The 9,318-nt window shown below is 36.4% G+C and overlaps 1 pseudogene; it reads left to right on the top strand.

Moving 5' to 3' along the window:
- Window positions 1–8,488: 8,488 nt before the first annotated feature.
- LOC114818875 (uncharacterized) lies at window positions 8,489–8,635 on the top strand (annotated as a pseudogene).
- Window positions 8,636–9,318: the final 683 nt, after the last annotated feature.

Here is a 9,318-nt window from a genome sequence, read left to right on the forward strand (position 1 = left end):
CCTCCTGTATGCTTCCTTTTTATGACTGAGTTGAGTCAGGAGCTCCCTGCTCATACCTTACAAGTTTTATTAATGTACTGAAGAAGCCCTAACCTGACATACAGTGCCACTGCTCAAGAACATATTTAATAAATGCACCTATTTCTCACTGGCACTCTACATTTTCCCTCCTGTATCTTCTCTCCCAGCATCTCCTTATCTTCAATATCCTGAAGTGTCACACATACATATATTTTTAATTGTTGCTTCAAGCCTTTTCAGCTTCAAAACCCCCTTGACAAGATTCAGACAGGTGCAAACTGTTTCAGAGGTACAATGTTTGATTAGAAGAATAAATAGGAGGATGTACAGCCTGGGTAAGGTGAATGAAGAAAGTGTCAGGAAGGAAGATCTGAAGGTAATTTAATTCCATTTTGATTTCTAAGCTGTGTTCAAATGTTCTAAAGAATAAAAACCTCTCAGTTTCTGGACCAGTAGAAATACATACGTCTAGATACAGCTGAGAAATTGTAATATAGTCAAAGCAAATCTGTCCTGAATATTTCTAACGTGCCCAAGCATCAAGACTAAGAAGGGGTTTCAATAGATAGATTTAAATCACAGTGAAACATATCAAGGTGGAATGTTAATACTTTTGGAAATATCTAAGCTCATAATTCTATCTGCAGTTATATACTACTGCTCAAATACCATATTTTACTGAGGATCAGGCACCCTGGCTCTGATGGGGCACAGCATCTTCTGCCAGACAGCAGCAGAAGTTATTGCAGTCTAGGTCAATTCAAGTCTCTCTCTGCAGTAACTACAATGATACCACAAGCCTAACGCCTTCAGGCCAGCCACCTGGATTGCATCCAGATATGAGAGAGTGCTTGTATGATGAAAGAGTAGCTCACAAGAGGAGAGGGACAGACAACAAAGATGTACCAGCAAACAATGCGAATCAACAACTGTAAAAAATCAGACAAGCAACACCAGAAAGGAAAAGGCAGAACAGAAGCAGAAGTGGAAAAAGAGGAGACAAAGGAGACATGAAGGAAGAAGCTAGCTCTGCCTATCCTATTTGTTCTATTTCCCTGAATATGTCATTAGGTACAGAGTGCTATTCAAAGACAGATAATTCAAAATTAGATGGAGGAATTCAGAAAGATGCTGTCAAAGTAAATTGCTTTTGAATAAATGTTCTTACATCAGTGCTATTTACCATGTCTGCACCCCAGTGAAGCTCCTGCTTTAATGATAATCTTTACTTTCATGTAATATTTGCAATTTTTTTTATTGTGAGAAATGTGTCCCTCGACAAGAAATTACAGAATAACACAAAGAGCAAATGGATGTGGCAAAAGAATTAAAAGTCTATTCTCATTCACATTAGTGAATAACTGAGGTCTCTATAATCATGTTATTTAAATTCTGAATTTCAATACCTTTCTCAGGCAGCTTTCAATAATATAATTCCTCTCATATATCAGAAGTCAGCCTAAATTTTGAATATCAAAGAGGGAAATAAAAAGTTTAAAGAACAACATGAGATTCTTACACCAGAGGAATGTTTGGTTCTCTTCCTACAACAGGCATTAAAGGAAATATTGCCAGGAGCACACACAGGAAAGTCCAGATCAATGTAGTTGTCTAAAAGAAGAAAAACAAATGGGATTTTTTAGAGATCATGTGGACAGACAGTTGTGTAATCAGAAAAAAATACTTCAGCAAACTACTAACGGCTACTAGCATCTCCCACAGGCAAAACAGCCCTGCATTTATCAAGAGTAAAATTAACTGAAAAAAAGGGCACAGGGTCATTGGTATTACAGCACTTCAATTTAATACAGAAAAGAATCTCATTTACACAGCTGTCAAAATCCTACCAAAGACAACATGAATTAAAGCTAATCTTACACTTAAAAGCACTTTCTCAGTGTAGCCTTCACACACACTGCAGTTGTCAGAATGCTGATGAGTAACCTTATGGAAGAAAGGAATAAAACTAATCTGATCAGAAGTTTGCAGCAGCTAACTAATCACCTATTCTTTAGCAATATGGTAACATTTTCCAGTCCTTGAATCTGAATGCCACTTGATTTAACCACCATAATTGTCTAAGTAGTTCTCTAAATTCTTTGCTAGGAGGAAAAAAACCCCACCTGTCCCAAGTATTTTACTCTAAATAAAGACATTAAGAGCTGTATCACTTAAAAGTTTTCAAGCTGAAGTCAGATTCAAGTTCCTGAAAGGCAATTCTCAGAGCTACTAAACTTTTTTGCATTTAATTAGAATGTTAATGCTACCCCAGAACTCCAGGTTCTAGGCATCCTGTGAAATAAGAGATGTTTGAATAAACTAATGGAAGAAATATCTCTTATATTAAAGGTTGTGCCACTTCACACCCATATCTACAAAAGTGAAGTTTTTTCCTGGGAAAAACAGTGCAGAAAGTTGCCTCTGAGGAATTATGTGTGCCAGTTGACTGCAGAAAATAATGAATTGACAAGCATTTTTCAGTTACCATATTTATTTTTTTTTCCAATAAAGATCATATTACTTAAATGGTGGCATTTTAACCAGTGATGCATGTCAATACTTTTGTCACTGTGACAATCTGATAAATTGTATTTCATATTATTTTAAGCCTTTTTTAGTTATCATTAACACCAGAAAACTGATAGTTAAATCATAGCTACCCTGAAATTCTTAAGCAGTCTTATCTTGTATTTGAGATCTATTCAGATCATATTAAACTCCCTTGCCTTGCTAAATGCTGCTCATGACAGAGATCAGAATAAGGGCATAACTGAACAAGAATCTAAAGCAGCATTCCAAAGAGACCAGTCCTGACATCCTAAGATGCAATCAGCTGTTAGCCACTTAAAATTATCTTTTTAAGCAAAGCATTACAGTACCTTTGCTTGAACCCACAGCTGTGTAATCACTGGCCAGCCAGCAAAGACGAGAAGACCAACACTAAGTGTAGAGCGGTAGAAGAAGCTGAAGACCTAATTAAAAAAAGAAAAAACTCCAACAGAAGACTGAAAAACAAGCATATTAATAAAACTTAAAATTTTTCAAAGAGGTACAATGCTAGCAATGAGATACCTTGTTGATACATATGCATAAAATACTTACTAGTATTTCAATTCCCAGTGTACAAACCAAGAGGAATCCTATAGACTGATAGATATGAAGTGACAAGAGATTTGTGGCAAGGTCTTGAATAACAGGAAGTCTGTTCAAAATGATAGAACAAAATAGTCATTATTTTTAAAAACTAGAAATAATACAGTATTCTACCTTTGAAGAGTGGGGAGCGGGTCAAAGCACAAGAAATATTTCAGGTGTTGCTGATCCTGCCTGTTGTTTTGAAACAGAGTGGGTGATGGCATGAGGCTTCTTCTGCCCAGTTTTAGTCAATATAAAATCTACAATAAAACTCTCCAGCTTTTTCCCTCCTATTTTTGGCACATTTTGCCAGTATTTGGACAAGCTTCAGATTATTCTTTATCCAAATCAACTCTGAGTTTATGAACATTTTTGGTTATGCTGTGCTTAATGTCCATCATAATTGATGAAACATCCAGAAGCTTTAGACAGAGAAAAAAAATCCCCAGTTAGCTTTGCCAGTGTTTTATGAGGCAGCTCATTATCTAACTGCAGTTGGTCTCATTTTCTCTGAATAACACCAAGTTGGTATCTACAGAATTGTCAGTAGATTAGGTGAGTAATAGGAATCAGAAGGTAACAAGTATTTTTGGATTTGGAGTAAAAAGAGACCTAAACAAGACAAATTTGTTTCCATATCAGAGCACAATCCTCAACATGACTAACACACGTTCTCCAAAAGCAGCTGGAGTTCAGCATACTTGACATTTTGCAGGATCAGACTGTTTCAAAAGTACTGAAAAAAAGGAACAACCTGACTCATTTTACAAAAGTCAGCTGCTACAGTTATTTGCCCAAGATTTTAGCACCCTTTTGCTACAGTAATGAGAGTACTAAAAACATTTTTTCTTGGAAAGACATAAATTTCCTTTTGCTAATAAGAAAAGATATATTCTAGAATTGGCAGCTGTATCAGTCAGTTTGGAAATTGCTCTATATGTCAAGTGAAATATAAACCAGAGTCCTCTGGAATGTATCAGGAAGCATTTCTGGAAGTTTAATAAAATTATATCTAACTTTTTCTCCCAAACTTGTGAGAAAAAAATTAATTGTCAACAAAAAGGAAGCACAGACCTGGCTTTATAAAACATTATTCATAAAATGTATTCTTTACTTACTCTCTCACAACTGCATACCATACTGGTACTGGCAAGAGACAGTATATGTAGTATGTCCAAGGACACGTTTGAATCAACAGGAAAAAAGCTATTACAATTCCAACAAAGGCAAAACTGTAGAAGAGAACAGTAGATTCCTGAAAAACAAATGGTTGGACAAACATTCCTGAAACAGCAATAGAATGTTTTAAACTACACACTATTTTCCATTTGTTAGTTACACAGTAAAGCAAGTGTTATTTCAACAGAGCCACTCAAGCTGCCTTGTGTCTACGTACACAACTCTAGACACTGTTTTCAGACAGATAAAAAAAAAAATCAACAGTAGGATTTGAAGATCTAAATGTGTCTCTACATAAGGTCCTCCAGTAAAATCTGTACAGGCAAGGCACACTTGTGCAATCTTGAAGCCCAATGTATGCAATGTTATTTATGTTCAATGGACACTTAAAATCCATTGGAAGTCAGAAATGCTAAGGATCTTGGAAACAAGAACTCTCCTAAATTTAGATTCTAAAAACAGACTTGGAACATGACCTTTTGAGTTCAAGTTCATACCATTATGGTCAAAGCAGTTAATAAAAATTCCATTACCATGTTTCTTCCTCCTGCTTGAGACATTTGTAAGAGAACTAATTAAACTAAAATACAAAGCATTAACTCCTATTGGAAAAGGGGGATCTAGGGACAGCTACTGAGGGAAGCTTGTGACCCACCTTCCACAGAACTGATAGCCTTACTCAAAGAACCTACAATTTCAAAAATCAACAGAAGGACTAGAGTTGCATGGCACTAAAAAGATCTAGCATAGCTAGAACTGTTACTATATTTAATCCTAACCTACAATATCAACTTTGGGCTTTTCTTAAAAAAGATATGAGATTAAAACATTCTCAAAAAAACACATTCATGGACTTAGAGCGCTGTAAGGAGGAACATCAAAGAGAAAGGAAATTTTTAAAATGGGTAATCTCAGACAGGTAGGCTAGTCCTTAATCATCAGGTAGCAGCAGTCTCTTGTTTGTGCAAAGAGGAGCATTTAAACAATTGCTCTGCATCCGCCTGTTACCTGGTCACTTATTTAGGGACATTCAGATGTCAGAAGAATTACTGGCAAGGGAAGATTATGCACAAGTTTTAAATAAACAATTTTATCTTTATGTATTGCAACTCCACACAGCAAGCAGCTTTACTGACTGAGCGGTCTCTAGTGTATTGTGTAGGTAATGACTGAAGACACTGTTTTCTTCTACACAAATGCCAGTTTCTTTGAATGAGCTATGTGGACAGATATGCGACTATGTTGAATATGCTGAGAAGGTTCACATAGACAGGTTAATATTTTTTTCTGGTCCCTCTCCCACCTCGTAACTGACATATAACTGCTTAGATCTAAACTGACAGCAAATACAAGTTCTAAATGATTTTTAAAATAGAATTCCTGCTAAGATATGCTATTAAAGTAGGAAAAAAAATGTCATAGAAAGCTGACCTAATGCAATTTTGGTTTATTAGTTTTAAATTTTACATTTACTGACATATAGACAGAATGAATATGCATAGATATAATATGCACACAATATAATTTATTATTGAATGAGTAAACACATACAATCAACATTTTATTCCATACAGAGACATAAATATTATGGAGCTCAATATAGTTGGTCACACATTGAAAGTGGAAACCAGATTTGCATTTTCTGTGCATGTTTAAAAACACATTAAAAGATTAGGATTCTTGCTAGGCAAAACAACACACTAATCTAAGAGAAAAAAAGTTTTTTTCATATGCAGCATGAGAAGCCAAAACTTCTAAAGATGATATATACAGGATATGCAGTTTCATTATTCAGAGGCTTCTTTCAGATTTTATAAGGCTGTGCTTCGCAGAAGACTATTTGTCAATGGTAGATTAGTTTCTCAGCAAAATTCTTGAAGTAGCTTCAATACTAACTATAAACCAAATACCTTCCCTATATGAAGCATTAGTCTCACAACTGTGATTCCCTAAGTATTTAGGAACACTAAAAAAGGTTTCTACAGAAAAAGGCCTCTTACTAAAACCAAGGAAAGAAAAATTCTATAGACAAAGAACTAAGAAACCTAATATTTTTTCCACCATTGTCACTAGCATAAAATTCGTCTTCAACAAGTAAAATCAATAGACCAAAGGAAAATCTGATGTCAACCAAAAATGTGAAGTTTTTGCTTAATGTAATTCTTAATATGCCTGATAGTCTATTTAATGCAATTATTTTGTTCATATCTAACGTAACATACATCTTGGGTTATTTCTTCTCAGTAATTTGATGAAAGAAAACCTAAATCATACAATACAGCACTTATGAATATTTTCCATTTCAATTTTGTTTGATCATTTTCATTAAAGGCCAAAACTAACTCATTTCAGCCAGTAGTAAAAACCTCAAGATAGCATGATAGGAATTTTCTCAGAGTAATATACTGAAGGCAGAAAAGATGCTAAGTGAGTGCTCATTCTCATTTACATTACTGAAAGAAACAATTCCTTTTATTCTGAAACAAATTCTTGACGTTTTTGAGATTTCCCCACCCCCACGAAGGCTTTAATTGTTTTCTAGTGAAATGCTAGCTTTTTGCCTCTTCACCTTTTTGAGGTATCTCTTTTCCTGATGAGTGACTGAAAGTAAATTAATTTCCCAGGATTTCATACTTTGTGAAAAATCAAACCATAATAATCTTGTTAAAAAGAACATCCTTCATCTTTGATGTCTTCTGCTGCACCCTTGCAAATCACAAAGAGGAAGCTGATCTGTGAAACCACGCTTCACTTTTCTATTAAAACAGGTCATACATTTTAAAAATGCCATGATTGGACTGCACAGCTTCTGAAAACTGATTTCACGTTGCCAGTGAGGACAGGGATAAAATAATTTACATGCTATTTTTTTTCTTTTTTGCCATAAAGAGCAAAAATCAAAATGGAAGCCTGAAGTCTGTAGTCTTCCAAACAAGTACTATTACAACAGAGTGCTGACTTTACTACAATTAATGCTGAAAGTCGACTTCTGGTTAAAGATAGACCCTCTAACAGTTTCTTATCACTATGTTTGCTTACAGTTGCACTAACATCTAGTAAAATGCACAACTGTAGGAATGAAGAAACTGAGAAAGCACAGTATTGCATACTCAGACTTACACGGTTTAGGAAACCTGATACTAATAAATGCACCAAACAGTAACACTATGCAGATTCCAGTAGCTACAAAACTCCACAGCTCGCCAGTTTCCACATGTAGTCAAAAGAAGTGGAAGGTGTGCAATTTGTCCTGCACAGAGAGACTGAGAACACATGTAATGCTGAAAACTGATAGAAAAAAATCACTGCATGTTTCCAACCTACCTTGTTATTAGTCTGGACAGTCTTGGTCAAATTGGTATGGGTCTTGATAATCACCAAAATCACGTAAGTCGTCCAGCCCACAAAACCCATTGCAATACTTAGACCGAGGAATAACCTGTCATAAGTATGGTAATAAGACAAGCCTTCCAAAGCAAGGTTAATCAGGGTTTTGCACAGAGATACCTAGAGGCAGACAAAATACATAAGCAACAGTTTAGAATTAGGTAAGGTCCATTCCACAAACTGAGATGACAGTAACTGCAGCTCCAGCAGTTCCACCACTCTTGGCACGCGTACCCTCTCTGCGCTCAGGTATAGTGTCCTGGCCAGCACCAACTGCTGGAGTACACACTGCTTTGGACTCCTGTTAGACAAAGTCAACCATCATTCGGCTCCTTCAGCATTTCCCCTGGCCACAACAGTGGTCAGAAGGTGAAAGCTACGCAGATAGCACACCTTGAACACCATCTACCACCAAACATGCTACTTTTATTCCCCATGACCATTTGATCATATATATATATATATACATATTTATATATTTTCCAGTATAAGGGACTGCCCCAAAAAACCAGTCATGTGCTTCTGAAGCCACATTTACACAGGGGATTATGGATGTAGCTGAAACATGGTCACTCTCCACAGCCTGAAATACCCATTTCCTGAGTACCTGACACCCCAGCACTTTGCCTAAGCACCAGAGGTGAATTTAGAGACTGAATTGGAGCCCCAGTTTCATTCACAAAGCAACTGCTTGGGGCACTCATGATGCAAATCATTTGGACACAAGAAGGGTTGTACCCAATCTAATGGCAAGTCCCCTTACTCAGTACCTCCACTGGGGAGACACCAGGATAAAGACAGTGGTTTTTCCCAGCATGAGTGTCATTCCTTACACAGAGGTGTGCTGACCCCTGCGATTTACCCTAAGTAGGAAGCTCAGCTGTGTAATTTGTGGTGACAGAGGATTCTTCGGCGATTAAAAGATGTGTAAGGAAGAGTATAATAAGAAGTTGAGCATACGTGACAATGCTTCATTATATGTCCAGGTATCCAGTTGGGACTTAACAGTAACAATCAGAAAAAATAAGTCAACTGCTGAAGAGATCACAAGTCTGCCAATGGGTAAACTCACCCAAAATCATGTCATTCCTGAGAATACAATTATGAATGAGTATTTGCAAGGCAAAGAGCTGCAGAGTTGAAGAGGTAAAGAATCATCTACACCCCAGCAGCCAGTAATGCACCTACCTTTCTGCATTGTGATATAGGAAGCTGAGGATAACCAGGGCATAGGCACAAGCCCAATGTGTTAGTGATCAAGAGTGAACTTGAATACACAGGGCACTCAAGTGAACAAGGGGTAAAATTTATATATAACCAACAACACAAACTCGCAGGTTCTACTGTTGAAATGTATAAAATCTCTCCTACAAGCAAATGTGTGACAGCCAAGTAGTAGTATTAGGAAAACAAAAAGAAAACCTGCTCCCACAGCAAAATAGATCCATTGATTTAAACTGAGCTATTTCTAGTTCACAATGAGGTAAATAAAAAGGCACAAGGTATAAAATAGATTTAGCTGTCCTGTGCAAAAAGTAGTAATGTATTACCCTGAGAAACACATTAGGGAAAAAGAAGAGCTGAATTTAACACATA

Source organism: Antrostomus carolinensis, unplaced genomic scaffold (genome assembly GCF_000700745.2).
Source record: "Antrostomus carolinensis isolate BGI_N321 unplaced genomic scaffold, ASM70074v2 scaffold22340, whole genome shotgun sequence".
Taxonomy (NCBI): Eukaryota; Metazoa; Chordata; class Aves; order Caprimulgiformes; family Caprimulgidae; genus Antrostomus; species Antrostomus carolinensis.